The sequence below is a fragment of the Conger conger genome, chromosome 8 (genome assembly GCF_963514075.1).
Source record: "Conger conger chromosome 8, fConCon1.1, whole genome shotgun sequence".
NCBI classification, from domain to species: domain Eukaryota; kingdom Metazoa; phylum Chordata; class Actinopteri; order Anguilliformes; family Congridae; genus Conger; species Conger conger.
Window position 1 is genome coordinate 32,248,235 of NC_083767.1, and position 11,085 is coordinate 32,259,319.

General features: G+C 40.2%; 1 long non-coding RNA gene across 1 annotated transcript; it reads left to right on the plus strand.

Annotated features, from left to right (window-relative positions):
- The first annotated feature begins 4,604 nt into the window (after positions 1 to 4,604).
- LOC133134630 (uncharacterized) lies at positions 4,605 to 8,332 on the plus strand. Its single transcript, XR_009709312.1, has 3 exons — positions 4,605 to 4,723; positions 7,182 to 7,286; positions 8,144 to 8,332. It is a non-coding gene; the product is annotated as an uncharacterized LOC133134630 (long non-coding RNA).
- The last annotated feature ends 2,753 nt before the right edge of the window (positions 8,333 to 11,085 follow it).

An 11,085-nucleotide genomic window follows, 5' to 3' on the forward strand; every position in this document is an offset into this window, starting at 1 on the left:
TTTGCCCTGATTGGCCATCGAGATGGCGTTGCTTAGATCGTTTTTCAGTCTCGAGATTGGATAAAATCCAATTCCCATAGAGCTTAAAGTGAAGCTAATAAAGAAATAGAACATTGTTTGAGCTACATAGATTTGGAATCTTGATTCAAATATAAATTGAGCGGAGAGGTTAAAGGTACAATCGGTAAGATTTCTGGGTTAAAACATTGTTACAAGACCATTGTAAATCCCTTCCTATCATTGAAAAAGGCTCATCTTCTGCCTGTGTTTGTAGTCCTTAAATTTGTGTTTCAAAATATGCAGTTGACAGACCGACACTCTACCAAAATATTGTATAGCTGATTCAAGCTCATTGGTTGAAAATTGGTTCTAATTGCCACAGCCAATGGAGTGTGTGGGTTTCAACATCAGCACTTTGACAGAGAAGGGAGAGGGATAAACAGTGTTGTGGTTTGAGGGTGTTTGTTGCTGCAATTCCTATTGTGAACATTAGAAGTCCAATATTACCAGTTTACCTTTAAATAATTAACATAAAAAGATGAATACATACAATTAACCAATTTAAGTGATTGCTTATTTCACTTAATACCAAGCCCTGTACTTCATCAGTAAACTAGTTGCTCACTCTGGACTCTCTTCAAAGAGGTAGGGTTGGCTTTTTCAGACTGATAGGTAGATATGCAAGGTATGTAGGTATATTCTGCATATTGGGCCTATTATGTCCAAGCATAAATATTTAGTAGGTTTTACTCAAAATAGTGATACTTCTTCACTTATCAAATATATACTGTGTTTATAATTTGATTGAGTTCAACTGTACAGTTATAAAATGTTCAGATATTACATAGGCTTATGTGAGGTTGAGGATAATGGGGTTTGCGTATGTGTGTGAGTGATGATGTACTGTAGCCTGCATGTTTGTGTGTGTGTGTTTGTGTTTGGTGCATGCATATGCTTGTACGTGTGAGAGGCCGAAGTATTAAATAAATACCGTTGCACCATCATGTAACGCTATCTGGATGCTCACTAAAAACTTTACACTAGCCTTTCTCCAGTCTAAAATACATGGTTAATACACAGTAACAATGTGTACCAAAAGTAAATAAATTAATAAATAAGTAAATATTATATTATATTACAATATATGGTAATTATATTTACAAAGCTATTACGCTGCAAGAATGCCATTGTACTGTAAAGGGCTGTCTATGAATTGTAAACGAACATGGTGGTGCCCACAAAGATAACGGTGGCTAGCAAAGTAGCCATGAAATAGCAACAGCTATACTATTGAACGCGCACACAATAGCCACTGCTACAATAACTTTAACCTGGCTAATGTCAGCTAGCTAGCTTGCCAACGTGGCTACTGTTGTATTCACTGGCTGGTTAAATTCAGTGATTTTTGTTATTTTCAACAGTACATCTGAGATCGAAGTATGTTTTCTATAGACCAAGGGACTTTTTCCATAGATCGATGGTTGTTTTCCTTCAACCGACAGCCATTTTCCATATTTCCATAGGACCATGAACTGACAGGTTGTTTTCCTGAGATGTCGTTTGAGGTCCATGAACTGATGTCATTTTCCTGAAATGTCATATGAGGACCACCTCATATGGTTCAACCATATAGTTGCAGATGACAGCAATTTTAACTTTTAACCTTTTAGTTTACTTGTGCACACATCAAGGCAGTCACCAGCCCCATTATCCATCTCATGTCATGTTACCCATTCAGTAATGGTTCCCAAACTCGATCCTGGAGTATCCCTGTGTATGCTGGTTTTTGTACCAACCCCAAAATATTTTATAAACTGTTAATCTTTCTTAATTGGGTGTCTGTAGTGTTGTTAGGGGCGGCCTGTAGCATAGTGGTTAAGGTAAATGACTGGGACACTCTAATCCCAGTGTAGCCACAATAAGATCCATACAGCCGTTGGGCCCTTGAGCAAGGCCCTTAACCCTGCATTGATCAAGGGGAGGATTGTCTCCTGCTTAGTCTAATCAACTGTACGTCGCTCTGGATAAGAGCGTCTGCCAAATGCCATTAATGTAATGTAAAAGGTGCTTGCTAACTAAAGCTGTATTATTTACCTTAAACCACATTATGCCATGAATAGCTTTGCAATGGCATGAAGAATAAAATGACCATGTTCATATTGTGCTTATTGCACCAACATGAGGAGTGGTAACAAAAGACTGAGGTTAACCAATAGGTTCATAATTAGGTAGTTGAACATGTGTTTAATTTCATTTGCAATTTCATTTCCTTAAATGTATCAACACAATGCAGGGTTGCTTTCTTATCACTTGCTTTGCTTTTGAATTCTTACAAGTGGTTAGGTTTGGTGGCCATGTGTCAGACCAACTTCACCAATGAGGAGCCCACCGATTCACTTCAGTGTTTCATTTAAATAGGTCAAAATGATGTACCATGCTGTATGCCATTTTTATGCAGAATGTATGCATTGTCTACAATATTGCATGATAAGCACAATACAGTGCATCCGGAAAGTGTTCACAGCGCTTCACTTTTCCCACATTTTGTTATGTTACAGCCTTATTCCAAAATGGAATAAATTCATTTTTTTCCTCAAAATTCTACACACAACACCCCATAATGAGAACATGAAGAAGTTTTTTTGAAATTTTTGCAAATTTATTAAAAATAAAAAACTAAGAAATCACACGTACATAAGTATTCACAGCCTTTGCTCAATACTTTGTTGATGCACCTTTGGCAGCAATTACAGCCTCAATCTTTTTGAATATGATGCCACAAGCTTGGCACACCTATCTTTGGGCAGTTTCGCCCATTCCTCTTTGCAGCACCTCTCAAGCTCCATCAGGTTGGATGGGGAGCGTTGGTGCACAGCCATTTTCAGATCTCTCCAGAGATGTTCAATTGGATTCAAGTCTGGGCTCTGGCTGGGCCACTCAAGGACATTCACAGAGTTGTCCTGAAGCCACTCCTTTGATATCTTGGCTGTGTGCTTAGGGTCGTTGTCCTGCTGAAAGATGAACCGTCACCCCAGTCTGAGGTCAAGAGCGCTCTGGAGCAGGTTTTTATCCAGGATGTCTCTGTACATTGCTGCATTCATCTTTCCCTCAATCCTGACTAGTGTCCCAGTTCCTGCCGCTGAAAAACATTCCCACAGCATGATGCTGCCACCACCATGCTTCACTGTAGGGATAGTATTGGCCAGGTGATGAGCGGTGCCTGGTTTCCTCCAAACATGACGCCTGGCATTCACGCCAAAGAGTTCAATCTTTGTCTCATCAGACCAGAGAATTTTGTTTCTCATGGTCTGAGAGTCCTTCAGGTGCCTTTTGGCAAACTCCAGGTGGGCTGCCATGTGCCTTTTACTAAGGAGTGGCTTCCGTCTGGCCACTCTACCATACAGGCCTGATTGGTGGATTGCTGCAGAGATGGTTGTCCTTCTGGAAGGTTCTCCTCTCTCCACAGAGGAACGCTGGAGCTCTGACAGAGTGACCATCGGGTTCTTGGTCACCTCCCTGACTAAGGCCCTTCTCCCCTGATTGCTCAGTTTAGACGGGCGGCCAGCTCTAGGAAGTCCTGGTGGTTCCAAACTTCTTCCATTTACGAATGATGGAGGCCACTGTGCTCATTGGGACCTTCAAAGCAGCAGACATTTTTTCTGTACCCTTCCCCAGATTTGTGCTTCGAGACAATCCTGTCTCGGAGGTCTACAGACAATTCCTTTGACTTTATGCTTAGTTTGTGCTCCGACATGCACTGTCAACTGCGGAACCTTATATAGACAGGTCAGGTGTGTGCCTTTCCAAATCATGTCCAATCAACTGATCAGTGGAAACAGGATGCACCTGAGCTCAATTTTGAGCTTCATGGCAAAGGCTGTGAATACTTATGTACATGTGATTATTATTATTATTTTTTTTAATAAATTTGCAAAAATCTCAAAAAAACTTTTTCACGTTGTCATTATGGGGTATTGCGTGTAGAATTTGGAGGAAAAAAATGAATTTAATCAATTTTGGAATAAGGCTGTAACATAACAAAATGTGGAAATAGTGAAGCGCTGTGAATACTTTCCGGATGCACTGTATGAACATGGGAATTATATTATTTTTGGTAAACATAGCTAGCTGACAAAATGCGGTTTAGGAGTGTAGGTATTCCCTCTAAACATGAAAAGCACCTAATTAAGAAAAAAAAAACAGCTTGTTAAAAGTTGGATTGCAATTGTGGTTGGAATGAAAACCAGCATACACAGGGATACTCTAGGCCATACAGTAACACAGACTTCCTATTCAGTATCATAGATGTTTAAGTAATGGTCAATTTTAGTGTATTGTTATAAAAAAAATGTAAACAGACAATGACAAAATACAACAAATATTGAAATACTATTTGTAGGCCAAAGGTGATGCAGATTACAGATAATTACATGTTATTATTTTTATTAAATTTATTTTAATTCCTTACAGAATAAATAATTTCATTATTTTTTTAAATATCTTTTGATTTGTCTAAAGATGGACATTTCACATGAACTGCCAGTGGTCAGAGTCATACAACAGAACTGGACCAGTTTTATTGGCAGATGAACTCTTTTTGTTTCTTTTTGACAGTGGAATTCCACTGGCAGTGAATATGAAGCATTCTGCGAAAGATGCCCTTATCAGCTTCACCATCCGACTTGGAAGTACAGCAGCCCTGGGAGCCAGCCACAGGAAGTGGGTGAGTGCATTGGGGTGGGGTAACATGGGGCTCTCTCTTGCATTCATTGCTGCAGAATCAGGATGGGGGGCCATTTCGTCAAGTTGTTTTTGGCCATTCCAATTTGTAGGTGAGCAAAAGTACTGGATACTTTTTGGATTTGACTGACAGGTTTTTATTGGTTAAACAAGTCTACTCATGGTTTTAGCCTTGGGTTTTGCCTGTGAGGACTGCATTTCTGTTAGAAAAGATAAACGAACATGAAGACCAGAGAGTTGTCTTTTGGAGAAAAGCAAGCCATTTTTAAGCTTAGAAAAGAGTTGAAATCAGAGCCATCGCACAAGCATTGGCGATAGCTTGTACAACAACTCGGAATGTCCTGACGTATTGAGCAGCAGACATCAAACAGGCCGACCAAGGAAAACAACAGCAGTTGATGACAGAAACATTGTGAGAGCTGAGAAGAAAAACCCCAAAACATCAGTCAGTGACATCACAAACAATCTCTCTAGGGCAGGGGTGACCAAATGTTCGAAGAAGACTTAGGAAACAGCAATATAGAGGCTATACCACAAGATGAAAACCGCTCATCAGTAGTAAGAATCGGAAGGTGAGATTACAATTGGCAAAGAAGTACAGAGATGAGCCACAAAGGTTTTATGGACTGATGAGACCAAGATTAACCTCTACCAAAGTGATGGAAAGGCCAAAGTGTGGAGAAAGAAGGGATCTGCCTATGATGCAAAACATACAAGCGCATCTGTGAAGCACAGTGGAGGTGGCTTGAGCTTGCATGGCTGCTTCTGGAGTGGGCTCACTTTCCTTTATTAATGATGGTGGTAGCAGCGGGATTAATTCAGAAGTCTCCAACTTTACAGAGAAATGCTTCCAAACTAATTGGGGAGAACTTCATCATGACCCAAAACATACACAACAAAGGACTTCATTAGGGAGAAAAAGTGGAAGGTTTTACACTGGCCAAGTGAATCACCAGACCTTAACCTAATTAATCTCTGAAGAGGAGATTGAAGGGATAAACCCCCCTGAAACAAACAACAACTGAAAGGCTGCAGTAAAAGCCAGGAAAATCACAAAAGAAAAATACAACAGTTTGGTTGTCAATGGGTCATAGGCTTGATGCAGTCATTGCCAGCAAGGGATATGCAACCAAATATTAAGTGTTATTTACTTTAATTTACTTAAATACTCTCTGTTCCAATACTTTTGCTCACATATAAATTGGGTGGTTTGATACCACAGGTGCTCTGTTCATCTTGGTGTAAATAACAGGAGATTATTGTGTGTATATATTGTGTGTGTGTTAGTATAAAAGAACACACTTGAGAATAAATATGAATTTTCTAAAAGATTTAATTTTACAGAGACATTTGTTTATTCAATTTTAAAAAGTAACATATTACTGTAAGCAATTGACTACTTTTTACATAAAAACTTGATCAAGGCTGTCTGAGATCAGAAGCAAGGAGCCAACCAAAAGAACTGTGGCAAGTTCTCCAACATGCTTGGAACAACCTTGTCTTATAGAACTGCAGGACAGTGTTGGCTATGAGAAGTGATGCAGTTTTAACACTAGTGTGGTCACAAAAAATATTAAATTGATTTAGTTTTTAACTATTCTGCCAAATTACTCAAATGTTATGTAAAATGTATAGTACGTTTATTTAGGACCTTTCACTGTATTCTTTTTGAAAGAATCCTATCTGTACAGAATGTTATACAGACTTTTGCACAGTGCTGTAAAATCTGAAATTCTGAACTCTCGTCTCGTGTTCATCCTTTTATCTCAACCCCAAATGTATTCAGTGTATTGCAAAAGCAAAGGAATTGGCCTTGCTGTTCCAATACTTTTGGAGGGGGCTGTATATAAAATGGTAAATGTATGTTTTATTAAAAAATAATAATAATTTCCTGTTACTAACTTCCATTTGCCACTGATGCCTCCATGCCTGGATTTATACCAACTCTGCCTTTTTATGCTCAGCCCACAGATTGCTTGAAATAATTTTGGATTCAGATTAAGAATGCATTGTTACATTTTAGCATGGTTCTTACCAACCAAATAACCAGGCAACAATCAACAATCAACAATCAACCAAAAGGGTGCTAATGAAAATATTTCACATGGGTTGTCAAGTGGGTTGTAACCGGTAGTTTTATTCAGAATAATACAAATTGTATATCTATTCAAAATAATACAATTAGTATATTTATTCAAAAGAATACCATAGAAATAGGAAAGAATGAAAGAAAAAGACAAGATGTGAAATAATTCCATTCCAATTAAAAATGACTTGGAAAAGAGGTGATGATATTCTGCAAACTACGACAACTTGTGGTTTATTGTTTAAACCAGCATTGATAAAGAATAACCTGATCATCAGAAAACCCTCAAAAGGGAGAGACTGCTCTGGGGAAATTACCTAATGACGTCAGATGCATTGCACTACTTCTCTTCCAGCACCTTATGAGGTACTGACGCAGTGGGTACAGACAGCGCCTGGGTGGATGTGGCCAATATCTGCTTGTGACTTGCGGTGAAGATGATCCATTGCTCAGTTCAACAGTTATGTGATGCGGTCCGTTTGGCGTGAACCGGCCGTGGAACACCACAACATGCAGCTATCTGTCTGTCTGCCTGTCTGCTGTTTGTCTGTCTGTCTGTCCATCAGTCTGACTGCCTGACTGTCTATCTGTCTGTTGTGAAGCCCACTGCCCTGGTGTGCTGGTCTTTTATAAAATACATTCTACTTCTGAATGGGATTTCCTGGTTAAATATATTACATAAAGCTATTTAGACTAATAGCACTTCTCTCTGGATATTCATGTTAGTTCTTTGTGCATACAGTGAAGTACTCATATTTGAACATTCAAAGCAGGACTTGTTTCTTCACAAAAAAATGTCCAGTGTAAATTCAACTCTAGAGTTTATATGAGTCCAGTAGCTACTTCATGTATAGTGCAGTTGTTCATTTGTCACTTTTACTGTGTTGTTTTCATTTTTTTCATATTCTCAAGATAAAAAGCTTATTTAAAATACAGTCTTGGTTGCCTTGTCATGTTTCATGTTTGTCACGTCATGTTTAGTTGTTATGATTTATTTGTTAGTCTTGTCACGTTACATAGTTCATTGTCATAGGTTCGCAAACTTGTTATGTCACAATTTATGTTGTTTCATGTTGTCTGTTCATTGTTTAGCATACACTTTTTTGTGTCTTTCTTCAAACCTTGCATTCCTGCTTTCTCTCTCTCCTGCCCCCTGTTCGTCAGTGCACTTTTGAGTGTTTTTGTCAAGCCATTGTCTACCCGTTACGATCCAAGCCTGTTTATTGACCAAAGATTATTGACTTCTGTTTTGTTGACCATTGCCTGCCTGTAACACGACTTTGCCTGCTGTCTTTGTGCTTTTGCCCCGCGGAGCAGACTTCGGTCTTGACTCTTGCACCGTCATCGACCCTGAGCCTGCCTACCATCCGCCTGTACTTCTGCCCCGCTAACAGCTTTCCTGGCTACCAGACTTTTTGCATGGTGTACCGATTACGAGACTGCCTTCTCCCTTGGTACTGTACTTTGGTTTTGGCTGGATTTTACATGTATGAACATTGCTTGTTTTTTGACTACGCTCACTGGACACTCCCTGAATAAAGCCCTGATGGGATTACACCCCTGTTTCTGAGTCGTGCATTTTGGGTCCAACCTCCCACGTACCCGTCTCATGCCTTTTATGATACTGATGAAAAAAGCTTTTAAAAGCCAAAATGGCTACATGCGTACTATATGGTGACATTTTAGAATACAATCAAAATGCTCAATAAATAACAATAAGGAGTAACAGTGGTATAGTTCCTTAAAACTTTATTGTAAATTATTTCTTAAATTGTGTAGTTGTGTTGTCAGGGAGCGGTCAAGGGAGGTCAAGGGTCCCATATTGAAGTAGACACTGGTAATATATCCACATTCTTATATTCCTATTATGACACTGACAATGGATTATTCCATTAAAATAGTAACTGGTAACATAGTATGAACCAATACCATAATATCCAGCAATACTCGCTGAGGCTACACTAGATGTAGGACACTACAGTACATGCGGAACTGCGCATATAGCTCAGGAAAGCATAGGCTACCGGTAAGGTAGGCAAGATCTGGAAATATTTGAATTACAGGTCGCAGTTTTTGGCTTGTAAGAAATCTGGTTGCTGGTTTGGAAATGTAACAAGCAACATGTTTTTTTTTCACATTTATGGTTACTATTGTTCAACAACACCCTGAAAGCACAGCTATTATAGGGGATATGAAGTTTAAGGTGAAATATGATGAATTTCTGAATCCAGCAATTTTAACAATCAATACCCTCGTTTAACGTTTGTGAATACTGAACTGTTAAAACCCTCCACATATGCAACATGTAAAATAAATGTATTTGATTTAATTTGTTAATTAGTATGGGGTGGCCTGTAGCGTAGGGTAGTGGTTAAGGTAAAAGAATGGGACACACAAGGTCGGTGGTTCTAATCCCGGTGTAGCCACAATAAGATCTGCACAGCCGTTGGGCCCTTGAGCAAGGCCCTTAACCCTGCATTGCTCCAGGGGAGGATTGTCTCCTGCTTAGTCTAATCAACTGTACGTCGCTCTGGATAAGAGCGTCTGCCAAATGCCAATAATGTAATGTAATGTAAAAATATATGAGTTACAAGGGGTTCCTTATTTGTCTCAAAAGCTGCGAATACCACTCGTCAAATTCATGTTCATGCTATGAGTTGTAATGTTCTTTTATTCAAATGTACATTTCATACAAATGACCAACACAATTTTTTGAGTCATTGGGAATAGGAAAATTTACTAAATGATACATTTTCCTTTTGTTTGACTGATTACAGGTTACAATGGTCATTTTACAATCCACATTCAGTGTTGAGCTAATCTGAGGTAAACTGTTTCTATCCCACCTAGTAGATAAAGTGGCATGTAATCCAGAAAAGCAACATTTCACACATTGTATGACATACCTGGTAATAAAAGCTACATACGGGAGTCTGGCTACAGACACCCTGTACATAGAAGTGATGTGCAGTGTGCATGAGAGTCTGATTGCATCCTCCCCGATTGCTTGGTTTGGTCTCCTTAAATCCAAAATCAGGCCTTTGATGTTGACTCTAAAACTGGGTCCGCAATGAACCAATGAACCATCTGGCGTTTTATAACCATTTGGAATTTGGAGCCAGGCCTCCCCAGGAAACGAGATTTGATCAGGGGGGGTTGAGGCACATGGCTTTCACTGGGGCAGAGCTCCACACAGATTCTCCTTGGTTCCTGGTTGTTTATGATGTCCAAGGTTTGCTGTTGCAGAAATGAAACCATTGCACCAGTCGCACTGAAACAATCAGAATAATACCAAACATGAATATTATCTAAACTGACTTTGTCATGAAACATCCGATGCTTTATGCATACTTTCAAGGAAACTGAGGAATGAGGGAGATGTGAGAGGGAGGGAGTAAGGAAGGGGGCTCGAAGAGAATAATGGCTGGGCCCAACAGGCCGTGCTTTCTGAAACCTTCCCGTGCCGTAACGGATGCCGCACCCTGAGAGGGATTTACGGGGGTTCAGGAAGACAGCTGTTTTCGGAACAATGCATTCGTTTTTTCCCCCACAGGCTCCTGCCCGTATGGGTGCGGAGACGATGGGAGCTAATGGTGTATGCTCCTAGGGTTAAATTACTTTACAGCCACATATTGCCACCGTACCAGAGGAAGCCAGCAAGCTGACCAGCGCACTGAGTGACAATGCCAGATTTGAATAATTTCCGCCTTACAGCAGCACGGATGGTGCAGTCGGTAGCCCTGCCGCCTCACAGCAAGGAGGTCCTGGGTTTGAATCCCCGTCGGCCAGGGCCTCTCTGTGCGGAGTTTGCATGTTCTCCCCGTGTTTGCGTGGGTTTCCTCCGGGTACTCCGGTTTCCTCCCACAGTCCAAAGACATGCAGGCTAGGCTGATTGGAGAGTCTAAATTGCCCATATGTATGTATGTATGAGTCTGTGAGTGAATGGTGTGTGTGCCCTGCGATGGACTGGCGACCTGTCCAGGGTGTATTCTTGCCTTTCACCCAATGTATGCTGGGATAGGCTCCAGCCCCCCTGTGACCCTGTTCAGGATAAGCGGGTAAGGATAATGAATGAATTAATTAATGAATAATTAATTAAATAAATCACTATGGACAACAAGACTACGGAGTCTAATTTTCTGTAGCTTATAGGGCTTGCCCTTCCCTCACTGTAGGGGTAAAGTATTCAGACCAGAACCATTCTCTTGGTCAAAGCCACACATACCATTGCCAACTAACCAAGAATATGGTTATGGAGG